General features: G+C 57.0%; 11 non-coding genes across 11 annotated transcripts; 7 read left to right on the top strand and 4 right to left on the bottom strand.

Annotated features, from left to right (window-relative positions):
- The first annotated feature begins 208 nt into the window (after window positions 1–208).
- Trnae-cuc13 (transfer RNA glutamic acid (anticodon CUC) 13) lies at window positions 209–280 on the top strand. Its single transcript has one exon. It is a non-coding gene; the product is annotated as a tRNA-Glu (tRNA).
- Window positions 281–6527: 6247 nt separating this feature from the next.
- Window positions 6528–6598, bottom strand: Trnag-gcc6 (transfer RNA glycine (anticodon GCC) 6). Its single transcript has one exon. It is a non-coding gene; the product is annotated as a tRNA-Gly (tRNA).
- Window positions 6599–7466: 868 nt separating this feature from the next.
- Window positions 7467–7549, bottom strand: Trnal-cag12 (transfer RNA leucine (anticodon CAG) 12). Its single transcript has one exon. It is a non-coding gene; the product is annotated as a tRNA-Leu (tRNA).
- A 575-nt stretch (window positions 7550–8124) lies between these two features.
- Window positions 8125–8196, top strand: Trnad-guc15 (transfer RNA aspartic acid (anticodon GUC) 15). The gene has a single exon. It is a non-coding gene; the product is annotated as a tRNA-Asp (tRNA).
- Window positions 8197–8662: 466 nt separating this feature from the next.
- Trnag-ucc8 (transfer RNA glycine (anticodon UCC) 8) lies at window positions 8663–8734 on the top strand. Its single transcript has one exon. It is a non-coding gene; the product is annotated as a tRNA-Gly (tRNA).
- Window positions 8735–9173: 439 nt separating this feature from the next.
- On the top strand, window positions 9174–9245 carry Trnae-cuc12 (transfer RNA glutamic acid (anticodon CUC) 12). The gene has a single exon. It is a non-coding gene; the product is annotated as a tRNA-Glu (tRNA).
- A 6227-nt stretch (window positions 9246–15472) lies between these two features.
- On the bottom strand, window positions 15473–15543 carry Trnag-gcc14 (transfer RNA glycine (anticodon GCC) 14). The gene has a single exon. It is a non-coding gene; the product is annotated as a tRNA-Gly (tRNA).
- Window positions 15544–16460: 917 nt separating this feature from the next.
- Trnal-cag2 (transfer RNA leucine (anticodon CAG) 2) lies at window positions 16461–16543 on the bottom strand. Its single transcript has one exon. It is a non-coding gene; the product is annotated as a tRNA-Leu (tRNA).
- Window positions 16544–17118: 575 nt separating this feature from the next.
- On the top strand, window positions 17119–17190 carry Trnad-guc (transfer RNA aspartic acid (anticodon GUC)). Its single transcript has one exon. It is a non-coding gene; the product is annotated as a tRNA-Asp (tRNA).
- A 466-nt stretch (window positions 17191–17656) lies between these two features.
- Trnag-ucc (transfer RNA glycine (anticodon UCC)) lies at window positions 17657–17728 on the top strand. Its single transcript has one exon. It is a non-coding gene; the product is annotated as a tRNA-Gly (tRNA).
- Window positions 17729–18161: 433 nt separating this feature from the next.
- Trnae-cuc (transfer RNA glutamic acid (anticodon CUC)) lies at window positions 18162–18233 on the top strand. Its single transcript has one exon. It is a non-coding gene; the product is annotated as a tRNA-Glu (tRNA).
- The last annotated feature ends 562 nt before the right edge of the window (window positions 18234–18795 follow it).

Genomic DNA, 18795 nt, shown 5'->3' with positions numbered 1-18795 from the left:
AGCGCCAGGGCCAGGGCCAGGGCCAAGAGAGAATCGAGAACGCCAGCCTCCTAAGGCCTTAGCATGCATCAGGCGGCCGGGTATGAGGAGACGGGCAGGCGGGCAGGCGGGCAGGCCGGCAGGCAGGCAGCATGTCTGCCCTGGTGGCCGAAAGGGTGTGTGTCTGTCTGTTTCCAGGAGTTGATAGCCGTGAGCATGGGACCCACGCTCCCTGGTGGTCTAGTGGTTAGGATTCGGCGCTCTCACCGCCGCGGCCCGGGTTCGATTCCCGGTCAGGGAAGCCTCTCTTCTTAGTCCCTCCACTTCCCACCTCACCCTGACCCCTTTTGAGTGACCCTTTTGTTTGTACATGAGCTACACAGACCAAGACCACAACTCCACATCTCCCCTCCATATTTCTCTCTCTCTCTCTCTCTCTCTCTCTCTCTCTCTCTCTCTCTCTCTCTCTCTCTCTCTCTCTCTCTCTCTCTGTCTCACTCTCCCTCCACCCCCTTTCCCTTTTCCTCTTTCTTTCCAGAAACCCATCACCCAGTACCACAGAACTGGTACTTCTGCCTAAGAGTCTTGCCAGAAATGGTCTTCTGCCTAAGAGTCTCCCTGGCTGCACCATGCCTACCTTAACATCCCGGACCAGCCTCTCTGACACCACACGCCAACTTTGCACTTCCCCAGCTCAGACTCCTTGCTTGCCCTGGAGCCCAGACCTCTCACCTGCCACCATCACAAGCCGAGCTTTCTCACACACCGCCCGGATCACAAACACTCGTCCACCGAGGGAATCTCAACACCACTCCATCTCCTGATCGCCTGCTCTTACCTCTCCAACAAACCCTCTGGCTAGCCCGCTCCTCCTGTCGCACCTACCTCGAATGCATAACCTGTATCACCTGATTGACACGCCTAGCGTGCATCGCGTGCATGACAGGGTGGTCCCAGTGAGCTTTCCGAAATAGTCACAAAGGAGCGTCCAGTTCAAACATCGGTAGCGAATTCTTTCATTTCACACACACACACACACACACACACACACACACACACACACACGCACATTAGACTTGTTTATATATGATGTATGTATAGATACAAACATGTATACATATGTGTGATAGTATATACTGAAGAACACACATACACACATTTTTTTTGTTTGTTTTATGTTCTTGTAAACTCTTTAGGAGGTAGAAAATCTATAGGTGAATGGAATACGGTGCTGGTGCTGGGCTTGGCGGTGGTGGTGGCACGGAGAGGGGGATGTTTGCAGGATCGGAAGGGGTTCCTGTGGGCAGGTTTTATTGAGAACCAGATGCTCCCGGCAGAGCCAGAAGCACCTGGCTTGGTTCTCGCACCCAGCTTCCCAGGGACCGACAGTGGGCGTCGCGAGCCAGGATTTCCCAGAAAGCCCCCAAGGGCGGTTTAAGTCGAGCAGAGGCCGTGGCGGGCGGTCGTAATGCCACGGTTTCTCAGGACCCTTGTGTCGCCTGCTGCAGTGGCGGATGTGAGTCAGTAAAGTAACCTTGGCACACCGGTAATCACTCCCTGCCCGGATCCCTCCGCCTTGACCCTGCCAGGCAGCGCGGAAACAGTGTCGGATTCTGAGCGCTGAGCTGGGGACTGAGCTCCACCTCAATGGCTAGCAGCCTTGTGAGAGTGCCAGCAGATCCTGGGGACAGCCCAGACAATGCTTATCCGGACCGGACTCCAGCCCACTTCTGCCACCTGAAGGGTTCCGGTTCGTGGGCACCGGGAGGCACCAGAGTCTAAGGGCATCCGGGAAGGGACTGTTCGGCCGGTCCCCGGGCAGCCGCCGGGCGAGAGGAGGAGGCTGCGCCAAACAGACAGCAGGCAAGCCTTCGCCAGCAGGTGTCCCAACAGGGGCGGGGGGACGGGGTGAGGGTGGGTGTGGGAGTGGGGAGCTTGCGGATCGCAAAGATCGGCCTGTGCCTCTGTTCTGCTTGGGCTTCGTCCAGAGGAGGATCACACTAGCATGCGCCTGCTGGCAAAGTCTGCGCGGTAGGGTCCGGACCAGTCAGCGATGGCTGGCTGCGGAGCAGCCCACTGAAGGTAGCGATGGTGTGGGTGTTGGGGTTGGGGTGTTGAAGTCAGGACCTGACACTCCCGCGCAGGTCTTCTGGCGTCCTGGAATTCCGGTGCACTCGTGATACCTAGAGTAAAACAAAAAACAAAAAACAAAAAACAAAAAACAACAAAAAAAAAACAACGAAATCGTTGTTTTTCACTGTCTCTAGGGTAGGCATCGGTTGTTTTCAGCAAGTTCTTTGACGCTGAAGACATCCTTGTAGAAGACGGAGATGCTCTCCTCTCAACTATGTGGTTGTTTGGCCGAGGGGGCTTTGCAGCTTTGGCGCTACTTCTGGGGTCACAAGACGGTCCTGGAGCACCCAGAACCTTTGGCATTCTCAAGTAGGTACTGCCAACAGTACACAGTTAGGAGGAAAGTTGCAGGGACCTGATGTTTTCCTTCATGAAATATGTACACAGGGCTGGGGGCTTTGGGATGCGGGGAACCTGTTTTAGCCTCCTCGGCAGAGGAAAAAGAAGTGATCCAACAAGTTTTGTGTGACGATGAATAAGTATGATGTTCTGGGGCTCGCAGTTGGAGGGAGGTTCAGTTCAGTTCGTTGAGGCGGGACGTCTGTGCTGTCTGCAAAGCATATCCACATTCCTCTTGGAGCTGTGAAGAAAGCAGGAGCAGCAAGCCAGCCTGGAGGGAAAAGCCCACCACGGACAACTTCTGCATGGCTTCCTGCTTCTGGGCTCCTACTGGGGCTTCCCTCTGGGAGGGACTTAGGTGGCAGCCTTAAGGCGAGATCAACTCTTCTCTGTCCAAGTTGCTTTTAGCCACAGCGTCTGATCACAAGCTTACAAAGTCTAGCTCGGACTGAAATCGGTACCAGGAGTGGGGTATTACTGGGACAGACCTGATGAGCTATCTCTTTGGGGATCGTGGAGGGACTTTGACCTCTGGGCTGGAAAGGCTCCAAGTTGGAGGTCCCGAGCTCTCTGTGCTCTCCTGAGGGAGCTTGGAAGGGAGTCTTGAGAGCCATGCAGATGACCAGACTGAGGTGGTGCTCATGAGGTTGTTTTCATTTTCATCCCATCCCACACCCACTCAGAGGGCAGCTTGGGAGTCCCTGATAGACTCTGCTGGGGCCATTCGGTGTTCTGAGTTAAGAATCTGTGTTCCAGGTCAGCCCGGGCTGGAGAATCATCTGTGACTAATGAGCAGGAGACTGGATCCACCAAGGTGAGACCTCGCCTCAGCGTGGACAATCATTGATGTTGTTCAACTGGAGCTGAGAAAGTAGCCATGATTAACGAGACAGCAGCATGACCCGGGTGAAACCCTCTGGGAGTATTTCCTGAAGGTCAACATACAGATGCTGTGTTGCATAGGTGCCTAGACTGCATCTCACGCTAGTCAGGCATTTGAGAATGTGCAGGAGCCAGCCAGGCTGGGATGGATGGAACGCATGAAGGGAGGGATCACTGGGAGCAGGTGAGGAGCTGGGATGCTCGGCAGGACTGGAGTCCAGGAAGGGGAAGCTGATAGAGGACATTAGTGAAGGTGCAGGACCAGTTGGACTGGGAGCCCCAGTGACACAGAAAGGTGTAGTGACCATTTTGGAATCATGGATCTAAAACAACAACAACAAGAACCAAAAAAAAAAAAAACCAAACAAACAAACAAACCGAAAACAACAACAACAACAACAACAAGAAAAAACAAAAACCCACCAGAGAGATCCCTTTCATGCCAGGTGTGGGGCTAAGGGGCTGCTGTCCATGATGTGCTCTTGCACCGGCAGGATTTTGGCAGCTGGTGAAATATTGGGCGACTGTTAGGGCCCAAAGAGGCAGGGTGTGTTGTTGTTTGTTTGTTTCTGGAATCAAGGTTTATGAAATATTTTTGCACAATGGATTTGTCCAAGGAGGAGGGGCATGAGGATGAGGATGAGGATGAGGTGGAGGAGGAGGAGGAGGAGGACAAGGAGGAGGAGGAAGAGGAGAAAGTGGAGGAAGGGGAGCAGCAACCGCAGCAGCAGGAGGAGGAAGAGGAGAGGGAGGAGGAGGAGTAGGTGGAGGAGGAGGAGCAGCAGGAAAACAAAGAGGAGGAAGAGGAGGTGGAGGAAGAGGGGGAGAAGGAAGAGGAGGAGGAAGAAGTGGACGAGGCGGAGGAGGAGGAAGAGGAGGAAGAGCTGGAGGCAGAGGAGGAAGAGGACGAGGAGGAGGAGGACAATAGTGTCAGTCGTAGCAGAAGCAGTAGAAGTAGCAGTAACAACATGGAAATCCTGACAACCAATATTGAACTGTCCCAGAGAAATTGGCTCCCTCAATCAGCGGGAAGTAGTGTAAGTAGAACGTTGCCCTCCTGGCCAGGGTCTCATTCTGGGAACCTGTCCTTATCTCTTTAACCCCTTTTCTCTCTTCTCTAGTATGAGGGTGTTGAAAGGGTGGAAGAAAAACAGGGCAGAAGAAAGAAGAAGCCACAAAACAGGAGGGGGGCCGTGTCCCTGGGAGCAGCCCAGGCTTGGCTCCCCTCCCCCCCCCCCCGTGTCAGGGGCAGAGGCCCTAAAGAGAGCACAGCCTAGGCTGTGTCACCTTTGGAGGTGAGAGTCTTGGAGACGTCCATACCGAGGGACAACCGCTAAGGAGAGAAGCAGCCTGGCTTGGAGCCCACGGAGCCAAAGGATCCACAGCAGACAGACACACTGCCTATGCTCCAAGGGACCCTTGGAGCCTTTTGCAGCTCACAACAGAGCAAGCGAAAACAAGACGTGAGACTATGGGATTTGAGAATTAGACGTCGGTTTTGATTTGCTTTTAGTTTTGTGCCTGTACCCTGATTCTTCTTTGCTCCCTCCGTGTTTATCTCGAAAGGAAAAAAAATGTTATTCAAGGAGCCAACAGTCTACACAGTTAAACTACTAGGGGTTTGAGGAGGGATTGGGGCTTTGACCTCGATAAGAGTCTCTGGGTGTTTTAAGGAGACGATCTTGAAGGTTTGAATGGTTATAGACTGTTGGACAAAGGTCGCGCATATTCATATGGTGAGGATCGCATTCAGATGAGCTCCTGGGGCAGAGCAGGAAAGAAAAGGTTCTGGCTCAATGAGGGAACCGTTTGTGTGCCAGGTTGGAAGGGGGTCAACTGTGCTGGTCTGTTCTGGTCAAGTTGGCATAAACCAGCGCACATCTGGGAAGAGGGACTTTGAATCGGGGAGATTCCCTCCTCAGGTGCTGGGTATAGTCAAGTTTGGGGGATATGGCTGTCTGGATACCCAAGTGACCAGCAGGAGAGAGGGGGTGGGGATGGGCTGGGATGGCTGAATGGTGCCAATCGCCAGGCAGGTGGTCCTGGGGTGGATAAGAGAATGAAGAGGCTGAACTCATGCACAGCTTCTGCATAAGTTCCTCCAACCACGAAGCCCTCAGATCCTTCACACCACACCACCCATACCAACAAACCCCCTCCCGCCTCCAGTCCTCCCCACTTCTCCCAGGGTGGTACTCATGAGCTATAAGAAGAAATAAGCCATTCTCGCCCCAATTTACCTTCGGTCACAGAGGTTGATCACAACAAGAGCCAGCACAATTAAGTTTTGGTTCTGATCTTTACTCAAAAATGGGTATAGGACCCTGGAGATGGGTCAAGCAGCCTGTTCCACCAAGCCCATCATCATCATCACCATTCCCACTGGCGGTGGCGGCGGCAGCAGCAGCAGCAGCAGCAGCAGCAGCAGCAGCAGCAGCAGCAGCAGCAGCAGCATAACAACCATGGGTACACATCAGTATTGGTCACTGAGGGACCGTTCAGTGAGGGAGGGCTTAGCATGGAGGAACATGGAATCAACTGTGTGCCCTTGTGCCTCTGGAGTCCGTGTTATGCGTGCGTGCGCAGGCGAGTGTGTGTTTGTCCCTCTTTCTTTCGTTTCTCTCTGTGTGTGCTCTTTGTGTGTGCCTCTCTTCCTCTATGTCTCTCTCTTACTCTTCTCTCTGAATGAGGGAATCTAAGGGCATGGGCGCGCATGGGAGGGAGTATTCTGTGTCTGTCTTCCCTTCTTCCATATCTGTGTGTGTGTGTGTGTGTGTGTGTGTGTGTGTGTGAGAGAGAGAGAGAGAGAGAGAGAGAGAGAGAGAGAGAGAGAGAGAGAGAAAAGAGAGAGAGAACAGTTTCTCTGGGAAGAGACAGTCTCTCTCTCTCCCTCTCTGTGTTTCTGTGCACAGGCACGAAGGCGCTTAGGCGCTTAGGCGCGGAGTGCATCGACTGAGCAGAGAGGGAGGAGTGTATGGGATGGCAAAGTGAGAGATGTGCACAGGTGAGTGTGTAGGTTGGAGGGCGCGGGACAGTGGTGCTGTGGCACACTGAAGACACAGATAGGAGAAGTGAAGCGGTGTTTGGCAGCACTGTAGAGTTGACCCACTGGAGTGTCCTGTGATTGATTGTCCCTGTGCGGCCCAGGGTGGGCGAAGGGAAGGTGCGCGTGAGGACCAAAAGGGACTGGACTCTGCATGGGCCGGGAATCGAACCCGGGCCTCCCGCGTGGCAGGCGAGAATTCTACCACTGAACCACCCATGCCCTGAACACACTTACTACCTGATGCTCTCACAGCCTGCCCTTGCTGCCACTCCAGGAACCCCAGCTCCGAATGCTGGCTGCCCGCCTGGATGGATGGATGGATGGATGGATGGATGGATGGATGGATGGATGGATGCATGGATCGATGCATGGATCGATGCATGGATCGATGGATCGATGGATAGATACATGGATGGACCTTTGTTTGCGTGGATGCACGCAGGGACGGACAGACGGACGGACGGTCGGTCGGACGGTTCCATTGTTGGATATCTGGTTGTTCGGAAGGACTCATGGATGGAATGATGCATGGGTGGAAAGATGGATGGATCAGCGGTCAGGAGAGGCCAATTGGGTCAGACAGAGGGGACGAGGAGTGTCCAGGCCTCTAGCTGAGGTCGTGGGGTGTGTACCTCGCCTCGCCTGGAAGCCACTGACTGGCACGTATCTGGCGCGCTCCTACGCGCGCTCCTGGCGCGAGTCTGGTGTGTGCACACTCGTGGGAAGCGAGCGAGCGAGCGAGCGAGCGAGGAGAGCTTGTTGTAGTGCGGGCACAGGGTCCTTCGAGGAGGCCAGGGCTTCGGTGTGCTGGATTGAAACTCGGGGCCCCCAGAGGTTTGCTGTGGACAGAAGGCGCTGGCACCCGGCTGGCTGGTCACCCGGGTGCTCAGGTCCTATCTCCTACTCACTCGACCTTCTCCCACCCGACGCAACACGACCACCCCCCGCCCCCGCTCCCCAACGGCAGAGGTTGGTTGGTTGGTGTTGAGGGGAGGGCTCTCGTGCAGATCCAGGTCTGTGAGGGAAGGCTTCGGAGTCGGGTCTTTCGCGGTGGGATGGAGTGCGGTGGAGTGTCAAAAGGCAAGCTTGTCAGGAGTGGGATTCGAACCCACGCCTCCAGGGGAGACTGCGACCTGAACGCAGCGCCTTAGACCGCTCGGCCATCCTGACAGCAGGTCTGGGGCGTAGACCGCTCGCCTCGCAGGCGACCGGCGACCGGCGCCCAGGCGCGCGCAAGCGGGCTTCAGCGGACGGCGCGCCGGGGCAGGCGCCCGTCTGGCCTCGTCTGGCCGCGTCTGGGTGCTCGAGCTGCGGGCCTCGCCCGCCGAACTTTACCTTGCCAGAAGAGCACCGACGACGGGACGCTGCTAGGCGCCAGAGTACCTCCAGGTCCCGGGCCGGATCCCCGGCCTGCAGGCCCCCTGTCTGTCCCCACAGCACGCAGGGCGGCCCGGGTGTGTGGCACCAGCCTCTCGTCCTGACACGGCGAGTGTTGCCCGCAACCACTCGCACTCGGCACCGGTGGCTTAGAGGCCGGGTCTCCAGCCCGGCGGGGACAGGGGTCCGGCGACACGGTGGTCTGGCGGGGCTGCGGGTCGGGGTCCTGGTGTTGACGCCGGGTTTCGGGGTCTTTTGGGTTGCGGTGCAGTGCAGAGCAAGAGGTGGTCGTTGGGGGAGACGGACGCCTGTGGTTCTTCCCTGGCGTGGTAGACGGGCCGGAGTGCGTGTGTTTGTGGCTGTCGTCGTCCTCGTTAGTATAGTGGTGAGTATCCCCGCCTGTCACGCGGGAGACCGGGGTTCGATTCCCCGACGGGGAGACATGATGTCCTTTTTGGACATCTAGGTGGCCCGCGGGCGCTAGCCCTTCCACCCACGCCCCACGCGCAGACCCAGACCCACGTCAGCCCGCCGAGCCCCATAATCTCCAGCAAAGCCTCTCCGGAGCCCTCAAACCCCTTTTCTGCCGACTGCACCGGCGCCCAGGCCGCTCAGGGTGGCGGCCTGCCGGGAGCGGTCCCTGGCGCACTGGCCTGGGCTAGCGCGCCGTCTTGCAGCAGCCAGGAGACGGGAGCGCCCCATTGGAAAGGCGTGAACATGTGAGAGGCGCGCGTGGGAGGCCGAGGAAGAGCGCGGAGAGGAGGAGCCGTGGGTGTGTTCGTGGTTGGGGCGTCCCCCGTGCGTGCGTGCGGTGCGCAGGCAAGTAAGAGGTAGGCGGCGTCGAGGGCGCTGGGCGCCGTGTGGTGGCAGTCGGCGGCGACGTGGGGGTGTGGGTCCGGCTGTGCGGCGTTGGTGGTATAGTGGTGAGCATAGCTGCCTTCCAAGCAGTTGACCCGGGTTCGATTCCCGGCCAACGCAGCGTGCCCAACTTTTGCCAAGGTCCTCACCCAGGACGCGCCCACCCGGGCCCTGCCTGGCTGCGCCGAGCTTGGGCCCAGGCTCTACTGTAGGCAGGGAAGATCGGAAAGCGCCAGACCTTTTCAGGTAGTGGGCACCGGGAGGAGAAGCGGCAGGGGCAAGTTTCTAGTCCCCGAAGTCGCACCGTGATGGCTGTGGAAGCGGCAGAGGCCAGGGGGCAAGTGGCAGCCCAGCGCCAGGGCCAGGGCCAGGGCCAAGAGAGAATCGAGAACGCCAGCCTCCTAAGGCCTTAGCATGCATCAGGCGGCCGGGTATGAGGAGACGGGCAGGCGGGCAGGCGGGCAGGCCGGCAGGCAGGCAGCATGTCTGCCCTGGTGGCCGAAAGGGTGTGTGTCTGTCTGTTTCCAGGAGTTGATAGCCGTGAGCATGGGACCCACGCTCCCTGGTGGTCTAGTGGTTAGGATTCGGCGCTCTCACCGCCGCGGCCCGGGTTCGATTCCCGGTCAGGGAAGCCTCTCTTCTTAGTCCCTCCACTTCCCACCTCACCCTGACCCCTTTTGAGTGACCCTTTTGTTTGTACATGAGCTACACAGACCAAGACCACAACTCCACATCTCCCCTCCATATTTCTCTCTCTCTCTCTCTCTCTCTCTCTCTCTCTCTCTCTCTCTCTCTCTCTCTCTGTCTCACTCTCCCTCCACCCCCTTTCCCTTTTCCTCTTTCTTTCCAGAAACCCATCACCCAGTACCACAGAACTGGTACTTCTGCCTAAGAGTCTTGCCAGAAATGGTCTTCTGCCTAAGAGTCTCCCTGGCTGCACCATGCCTACCTTAACATCCCGGACCAGCCTCTCTGACACCACACGCCAACTTTGCACTTCCCCAGCTCAGACTCCTTGCTTGCCCTGGAGCCCAGACCTCTCACCTGCCACCATCACAAGCCGAGCTTTCTCACACACCGCCCGGATCACAAACACTCGTCCACCGAGGGAATCTCAACACCACTCCATCTCCTGATCGCCTGCTCTTACCTCTCCAACAAACCCTCTGGCTAGCCCGCTCCTCCTGTCGCACCTACCTCGAATGCATAACCTGTATCACCTGATTGACACGCCTAGCGTGCATCGCGTGCATGACAGGGTGGTCCCAGTGAGCTTTCCGAAATAGTCACAAAGGAGCGTCCAGTTCAAACATCGGTAGCGAATTCTTTCATTTCACACACACACACACACACACACACACACACACACACACACACACACACGCACATTAGACTTGTTTATATATGATGTATGTATAGATACAAACATGTATACATATGTGTGATAGTATATACTGAAGAACACACATACACACATTTTTTTTGTTTGTTTTATGTTCTTGTAAACTCTTTAGGAGGTAGAAAATCTATAGGTGAATGGAATACGGTGCTGGTGCTGGGCTTGGCGGTGGTGGTGGCACGGAGAGGGGGATGTTTGCAGGATCGGAAGGGGTTCCTGTGGGCAGGTTTTATTGAGAACCAGATGCTCCCGGCAGAGCCAGAAGCACCTGGCTTGGTTCTCGCACCCAGCTTCCCAGGGACCGACAGTGGGCGTCGCGAGCCAGGATTTCCCAGAAAGCCCCCAAGGGCGGTTTAAGTCGAGCAGAGGCCGTGGCGGGCGGTCGTAATGCCACGGTTTCTCAGGACCCTTGTGTCGCCTGCTGCAGTGGCGGATGTGAGTCAGTAAAGTAACCTTGGCACACCGGTAATCACTCCCTGCCCGGATCCCTCCGCCTTGACCCTGCCAGGCAGCGCGGAAACAGTGTCGGATTCTGAGCGCTGAGCTGGGGACTGAGCTCCACCTCAATGGCTAGCAGCCTTGTGAGAGTGCCAGCAGATCCTGGGGACAGCCCAGACAATGCTTATCCGGACCGGACTCCAGCCCACTTCTGCCACCTGAAGGGTTCCGGTTCGTGGGCACCGGGAGGCACCAGAGTCTAAGGGCATCCGGGAAGGGACTGTTCGGCCGGTCCCCGGGCAGCCGCCGGGCGAGAGGAGGAGGCTGCGCCAAACAGACAGCAGGCAAGCCTTCGCCAGCAGGTGTCCCAACAGGGGCGGGGGGACGGGGTGAGGGTGGGTGTGGGAGTGGGGAGCTTGCGGATCGCAAAGATCGGCCTGTGCCTCTGTTCTGCTTGGGCTTCGTCCAGAGGAGGATCACACTAGCATGCGCCTGCTGGCAAAGTCTGCGCGGTAGGGTCCGGACCAGTCAGCGATGGCTGGCTGCGGAGCAGCCCACTGAAGGTAGCGATGGTGTGGGTGTTGGGGTTGGGGTGTTGAAGTCAGGACCTGACACTCCCGCGCAGGTCTTCTGGCGTCCTGGAATTCCGGTGCACTCGTGATACCTAGAGTAAAACAAAAAACAAAAAACAAAAAACAAAAAACAACAAAAAAAAAACAACGAAATCGTTGTTTTTCACTGTCTCTAGGGTAGGCATCGGTTGTTTTCAGCAAGTTCTTTGACGCTGAAGACATCCTTGTAGAAGACGGAGATGCTCTCCTCTCAACTATGTGGTTGTTTGGCCGAGGGGGCTTTGCAGCTTTGGCGCTACTTCTGGGGTCACAAGACGGTCCTGGAGCACCCAGAACCTTTGGCATTCTCAAGTAGGTACTGCCAACAGTACACAGTTAGGAGGAAAGTTGCAGGGACCTGATGTTTTCCTTCATGAAATATGTACACAGGGCTGGGGGCTTTGGGATGCGGGGAACCTGTTTTAGCCTCCTCGGCAGAGGAAAAAGAAGTGATCCAACAAGTTTTGTGTGACGATGAATAAGTATGATGTTCTGGGGCTCGCAGTTGGAGGGAGGTTCAGTTCAGTTCGTTGAGGCGGGACGTCTGTGCTGTCTGCAAAGCATATCCACATTCCTCTTGGAGCTGTGAAGAAAGCAGGAGCAGCAAGCCAGCCTGGAGGGAAAAGCCCACCACGGACAACTTCTGCATGGCTTCCTGCTTCTGGGCTCCTACTGGGGCTTCCCTCTGGGAGGGACTTAGGTGGCAGCCTTAAGGCGAGATCAACTCTTCTCTGTCCAAGTTGCTTTTAGCCACAGCGTCTGATCACAAGCTTACAAAGTCTAGCTCGGACTGAAATCGGTACCAGGAGTGGGGTATTACTGGGACAGACCTGATGAGCTATCTCTTTGGGGATCGTGGAGGGACTTTGACCTCTGGGCTGGAAAGGCTCCAAGTTGGAGGTCCCGAGCTCTCTGTGCTCTCCTGAGGGAGCTTGGAAGGGAGTCTTGAGAGCCATGCAGATGACCAGACTGAGGTGGTGCTCATGAGGTTGTTTTCATTTTCATCCCATCCCACACCCACTCAGAGGGCAGCTTGGGAGTCCCTGATAGACTCTGCTGGGGCCATTCGGTGTTCTGAGTTAAGAATCTGTGTTCCAGGTCAGCCCGGGCTGGAGAATCATCTGTGACTAATGAGCAGGAGACTGGATCCACCAAGGTGAGACCTCGCCTCAGCGTGGACAATCATTGATGTTGTTCAACTGGAGCTGAGAAAGTAGCCATGATTAACGAGACAGCAGCATGACCCGGGTGAAACCCTCTGGGAGTATTTCCTGAAGGTCAACATACAGATGCTGTGTTGCATAGGTGCCTAGACTGCATCTCACGCTAGTCAGGCATTTGAGAATGTGCAGGAGCCAGCCAGGCTGGGATGGATGGAACGCATGAAGGGAGGGATCACTGGGAGCAGGTGAGGAGCTGGGATGCTCGGCAGGACTGGAGTCCAGGAAGGGGAAGCTGATAGAGGACATTAGTGAAGGTGCAGGACCAGTTGGACTGGGAGCCCCAGTGACACAGAAAGGTGTAGTGACCATTTTGGAATCATGGATCTAAAACAACAACAACAAGAACCAAAAAAAAAAACCAAACAAACAAACAAACCGAAAACAACAACAACAACAACAACAAGAAAAAACAAAAACCCACCAGAGAGATCCCTTTCATGCCAGGTGTGGGGCTAAGGGGCTGCTGTCCATGATGTGCTCTTGCACCGGCAGGATTTTGGCAGCTGCTGAAATATTGGGCGACTGTTAGGGCCCAAAGAGGCAGGGTGTGTTGTTGTTTGTTTGTTTCTGGAATCAAGGTTTATGAAATATTTTTGCACAATGGATTTGTCCAAGGAGGAGGGGGATGAGGATGAGGAGGAGGATGAGGTGGAGGAGGAGGAGGAGGAGGACAAGGAGGAGAAGGAAGAGGAGAAAGTGGAGGAAGGGGAGCAGCAACCGCAGCAGCAGGAGGAGGAAGAGGAGAGGGAGGAGGAGGAGTAGGTGGAGGAGGAGGAGCAGCAGGAAAACAAAGAGGAGGAAGAGGAGGTGGAGGAAGAGGGGGAGAAGGAAGAGGAGGAGGAAGAAGTGGACGAGGCGGAGGAGGAGGAAGAGGAGGAAGAGCTGGAGGCAGAGGAGGAAGAGGACGAGGAGGAGGAGGACAATAGTGTCAGTCGTAGCAGAAGCAGTAGAAGTAGCAGTAACAACATGGAAATCCTGACAACCAATATTGAACTGTCCCAGAAAAATTGGCTCCCTCAATCAGCGGGAAGTAGTGTAAGTAGAACGTTGCCCTCCTGGCCAGGGTCTCATTCTGGGAACCTGTCCTTATCTCTTTAACCCCTTTTCTCTCTTCTCTAGTATGAGGGTGTTGAAAGGGTGGAAGAAAAACAGGGCAGAAGAAAGAAGAAGCCACAAAACAGGAGGGGGGCCGTGTCCCTGGGAGCAGCCCAGGCTTGGCTCCCCTCCCCCCCCCCGTGTCAGGGGCAGAGGCCCTAAAGAGAGCACAGCCTAGGCTGTGTCACCTTTGGAGGTGAGAGTCTTGGAGACGTCCATACCGAGGGACAACCGCTAAGGAGAGAAGCAGCCTGGCTTGGAGCCCACGGAGCCAAAGGATCCACAGCAGACAGACACACTGCCTATGCTCCAAGGGACCCTTGGAGCCTTTTGCAGCTCACAACAGAGCAAGCGAAAACAAGACGTGAGACTATGGGATTTGAGAATTAGACGTCGGTTTTGATTTGCTTTTAGTTTTGTGCCTGTACCCTGATTCTTCTTTGCTCCCTCCGTGTTTATCTCGAAAGGAAAAAAAATGTTATTCAAGGAGCCAACAGTCTACACAGTTAAACTACTAGGGGTTTGAGGAGGGATTGGGGCTTTGACCTCGATAAGAGTCTCTGGGTGTTTTAAGGAGACGATCTTGAAGGTTTGAATGGTTATAGACTGTTGGACAAAGGTCGCGCATATTCATATGGTGAGGATCGCATTCAGATGAGCTCCTGGGGCAGAGCAGGAAAGAAAAGGTTCTGGCTCAATGAGGGAACCGTTTGTGTGCCAGGTTGGAAGGGGGTCAACTGTGCTGGTCTGTTCTGGTCAAGTTGGCATAAACCAGCGCACATCTGGGAAGAGGGACTTTGAATCGGGGAGATTCCCTCCTCAGGTGCTGGGTATAGTCAAGTTTGGGGGATATGGCTGTCTGGATCCCCAAGTGACCAGCAGGAGAGAGGGGGTGGGGATGGGCTGGGATGGCTGAATGGTGCCAATCGCCAGGCAGGTGGTCCTGGGGTGGATAAGAGAATGAAGAGGCTGAACTCATGCACAGCTTCTGCATAAGTTCCTCCAACCACGAAGCCCTCAGATCCTTCACACCACACCACCCATACCAACAAACCCCCTCCCGCCTCCAGTCCTCCCCACTTCTCCCAGGGTGGTACTCATGAGCTATAAGAAGAAATAAGCCATTCTCGCCCCAATTTACCTTCGGTCACAGAGGTTGATCACAACAAGAGCCAGCACAATTAAGTTTTGGTTCTGATCTTTACTCAAAAATGGGTATAGGACCCTGGAGATGGGTCAAGCAGCCTGTTCCACCAAGCCCATCATCATCATCACCATTCCCACTGGCGGTGGCGGCGGCAGCAGCAGCAGCAGCAGCAGCAGCAGCAGCAGCAGCAGCAGCAGCATAACAACCATGGGTACACATCAGTATTGGTCACTGAGGGACCGTTCAGTGAGGGAGGGCTTAGCATGGAGGAACATGGAATCAACTGTGTGCCCTTGTGCCTCTGGAGTCCGTGTTATGCGTGCGTGCGCAGGCGAGTGTGTGTTTGTCCCTCTTTCTTTCGTTTCTCTCTGTGTGTGCTCTTTGTGTGTGCCTCTCTTCCTCTATGTCTCTCTCTTACTCTTCTCTCTGAATGAGGGAATCTAAGGGCATGGGCGCGCATGGGAGGGAGTATTCTGTGTCTGTCTTCCCTTCTTCCATATCTGTGTGTGTGTGTGTGTGTGTGTGTGTGTGTGTGTGTGTGTGTGAGAGAGAGAGAGAGAGAGAGAGAGAGAGAGAGAGAGAGAGAGAGAGAAAAGAGAGAGAGAACAGTTTCTCTGGGAAGAGACAGTCTCTCTCTCTCCCTCTCTGTGTTTCTGTGCACAGGCACGAAGGCGCTTAGGCGCTTAGGCGCGGAGTGCATCGACTGAGCAGAGAGGGAGGAGTGTATGGGATGGCAAAGTGAGAGATGTGCACAGGTGAGTGTGTAGGTTGGAGGGCGCGGGACAGTGGTGCTGTGGCACACTGAAGACACAGATAGGAGAAGTGAAGCGGTGTTTGGCAGCACTGTAGAGTTGACCCACTGGAGTGTCCTGTGATTGATTGTCCCTGTGCGGCCCAGGGTGGGCGAAGGGAAGGTGCGCGTGAGGACCAAAAGGGACTGGACTCTGCATGGGCCGGGAATCGAACCCGGGCCTCCCGCGTGGCAGGCGAGAATTCTACCACTGAACCACCCATGCCCTGAACACACTTACTACCTGATGCTCTCACAGCCTGCCCTTGCTGCCACTCCAGGAACCCCAGCTCCAGAGTGCTGGCTGCCCGCCTGGATGGATGGATGGATGGATGGATGGATGGATGGATGGATGGATGGATGGATGGATGGATGGATGGATGGAAGGATGGATGGATGGATGGATCGATGCATGGATCGATGCATGGATCGATGCATGGATCGATGGATCGATGGATAGATACATGGATGGACCTTTGTTTGCGTGGATGCACGCAGGGACGGACAGACGGACGGACGGTCGGTCGGACGGTTCCATTGTTGGATATCTGGTTGTTCGGAAGGACTCATGGATGGAATGATGCATGGGTGGAAAGATGGATGGATCAGCGGTCAGGAGAGGCCAATTGGGTCAGACAGAGGGGACGAGGAGTGTCCAGGCCTCTAGCTGAGGTCGTGGGGTGTGTACCTCGCCTCGCCTGGAAGCCACTGACTGGCACGTATCTGGCGCGCTCCTACGCGCGCTCCTGGCGCGAGTCTGGTGTGTGCACACTCGTGGGAAGCGAGCGAGCGAGCGAGCGAGCGAGGAGAGCTTGTTGTAGTGCGGGCACAGGGTCCTTCGAGGAGGCCAGGGCTTCGGTGTGCTGGATTGAAACTCGGGGCCCCCAGAGGTTTGCTGTGGACAGAAGGCGCTGGCACCCGGCTGGCTGGTCACCCGGGTGCTCAGGTCCTATCTCCTACTCACTCGACCTTCTCCCACCCGACGCAACACGACCACCCCCCGCCCCCGCTCCCCAACGGCAGAGGTTGGTTGGTTGGTGTTGAGGGGAGGGCTCTCGTGCAGATCCAGGTCTGTGAGGGAAGGCTTCGGAGTCGGGTCTTTCGCGGTGGGATGGAGTGCGGTGGAGTGTCAAAAGGCAAGCTTGTCAGGAGTGGGATTCGAACCCACGCCTCCAGGGGAGACTGCGACCTGAACGCAGCGCCTTAGACCGCTCGGCCATCCTGACAGCAGGTCTGGGGCGTAGACCGCTCGCCTCGCAGGCGACCGGCGACCGGCGCCCAGGCGCGCGCAAGCGGGCTTCAGCGGACGGCGCGCCGGGGCAGGCGCCCGTCTGGCCTCGTCTGGCCGCGTCTGGGTGCTCGAGCTGCGGGCCTCGCCCGCCGAACTTTACCTTGCCAGAAGAGCACCGACGACGGGACGCTGCTAGGCGCCAGAGTACCTCCAGGTCCCGGGCCGGATCCCCGGCCTGCAGGCCCCCTGTCTGTCCCCACAGCACGCAGGGCGGCCCGGGTGTGTGGCACCAGCCTCTCGTCCTGACACGGCGAGTGTTGCTCGCAACCACTCGCACTCGGCACCGGTGGCTTAGAGGCCGGGTCTCCAGCCCGGCGGGGACAGGGGTCCGGCGACACGGTGGTCTGGCGGGGCTGCGGGTCGGGGTCCTGGTGTTGACGCCGGGTTTCGGGGTCTTTTGGGTTGCGGTGCAGTGCAGAGCAAGAGGTGGTCGTTGGGGGAGACGGACGCCTGTGGTTCTTCCCTGGCGTGGTAGACGGGCCGGAGTGCGTGTGTTTGTGGCTGTCGTCGTCCTCGTTAGTATAGTGGTGAGTATCCCCGCCTGTCACGCGGGAGACCGGGGTTCGATTCCCCGACGGGGAGACATGATGTCCTTTTTGGACATCTAGGTGGCCCGCGGGCGCTAGCCCTTCCACCCACGCCCCACGCGCAGACCCAGACCCACGTCAGCCCGCCGAGCCCCATAATCTCCAGCAAAGCCTCTCCGGAGCCCTCAAACCCCTTTTCTGCCGACTGCACCGGCGCCCGGGCCGCTCAGGGTGGCGGCCTGCCGGGAGCGGTCCCTGGCGCACTGGCCTGGGCTAGCGCGCCGTCTTGCAGCAGCCAGGAGACGGGATCGCCCCATTGGAAAGGCGTGAACATGTGAGAGGCGCGCGTGGGAGGCCGAGGAAGAGCGCGGAGAGGAGGAGCCGTGGGTGTGTTCGGGGTTGGGCGGTCCCCGGTGCGTGCGTGCGGTGCGCAGGCAAGTAAGTGGTAAGCGGGGTCGAGGGCGCTGGGCGCCGTGTGGTGGCAGTCGGCGGCGACGTGGGGGTGTGGGTCCGGCTGTGCGGCGTTGGTGGTATAGTGGTGAGCATAGCTGCCTTCCAAGCAGTTGACCCGGGTTCGATTCCCGGCCAACGCAGCGTGCCCAACTTTTGCCAAGGTCCTCACCCAGGACGCGCCCACCCGGGCCCTGCCTGGCTGCGCCGAGCTTGGGCCCAGGCTCTACTGTAGGCAGGGAAGATCGGAAAGCGCCAGACCTTTTCAGGTAGTGGGCACCGGGTGGAGAAGCGGCAGGGGCAAGTTTCTAGTCCCCGAAGTCGCACCGTGATGGCTGTGGAAGCGGCAGAGGCCAGGGGGCAAGTGGCAGCCCAGGGCCAGGGCCAGGGCCAGGAGAGAATCGAGAACGCCAGCCTCCTAAGGCCTTAGCGTGCATCCGGCGGCCGGGTATGAGGAGACGGGCAGGCGGGCAGGCGGGCAGGCCGGCAGGCAGGCAGCATGTCTGCCCTGGTGGCCGAGAGGGTGTGTGTCTGTCTGTTTCCAGGAGTTGATAGCCGTGAGCATGGGACCCACGCTCCCTGGTGGTCTAGTGGTTAGGATTCGGCGCTCTCACCGCCGCGGCCCGGGTTCGATTCCCGGTCAGGGAAGCCTCTCTTCTTAGTCCCTCCACTTCCCACCTCACCCTGACCCCTTTTGAGTGACCCTTTTGTTTGTACATGAGCTACACAGACCAAGACCACAACTCCACATCTCCCCTCCATATCTCTCTCTCTCTCTCTCTCTCTCTCTCTCTCTCTCTCTCTCTCTCTCTCTCTCTCTCTGTCTCACTCTCCCTCCACCCCCTTTCCCTTTTCCTCTTTCTTTCCAGAAACCCATCACCCAGTACCACAGAACTGGTACTTCTGCCTAAGAGTCTTGCCAGAAATGGTCTTCTGCCTAAGAGTCTCCCTGGCTGCACCATGCCTACCTTAACATCCCGGACCAGCCTCTCTGACACCACACGCCAACTTTGCACTTCCCCAGCTCAGACTCCTTGCTTGCCCTGGAGCCCAGACCTCTCACCTGCCACCATCACAAGCCGAGCTTTCTCACACACCGCCCGGATCACAAACACTCGTCCACCGAGGGAATCTCAACACCACTCCATCTCCTGATCGCCTGCTCTTACCTCTCCAACAAACCCTCTGGCTAGCTCGCTCCTCCTGTCGC

The sequence above is a fragment of the Rattus norvegicus genome, chromosome 13, assembly GCF_036323735.1.
Source record: "Rattus norvegicus strain BN/NHsdMcwi chromosome 13, GRCr8, whole genome shotgun sequence".
NCBI classification, from domain to species: Eukaryota; Metazoa; Chordata; class Mammalia; order Rodentia; family Muridae; genus Rattus; species Rattus norvegicus.
Note: the sequence above shows the minus strand (reverse complement) of the source record. Positions and strands in the feature narration are given on the sequence as shown.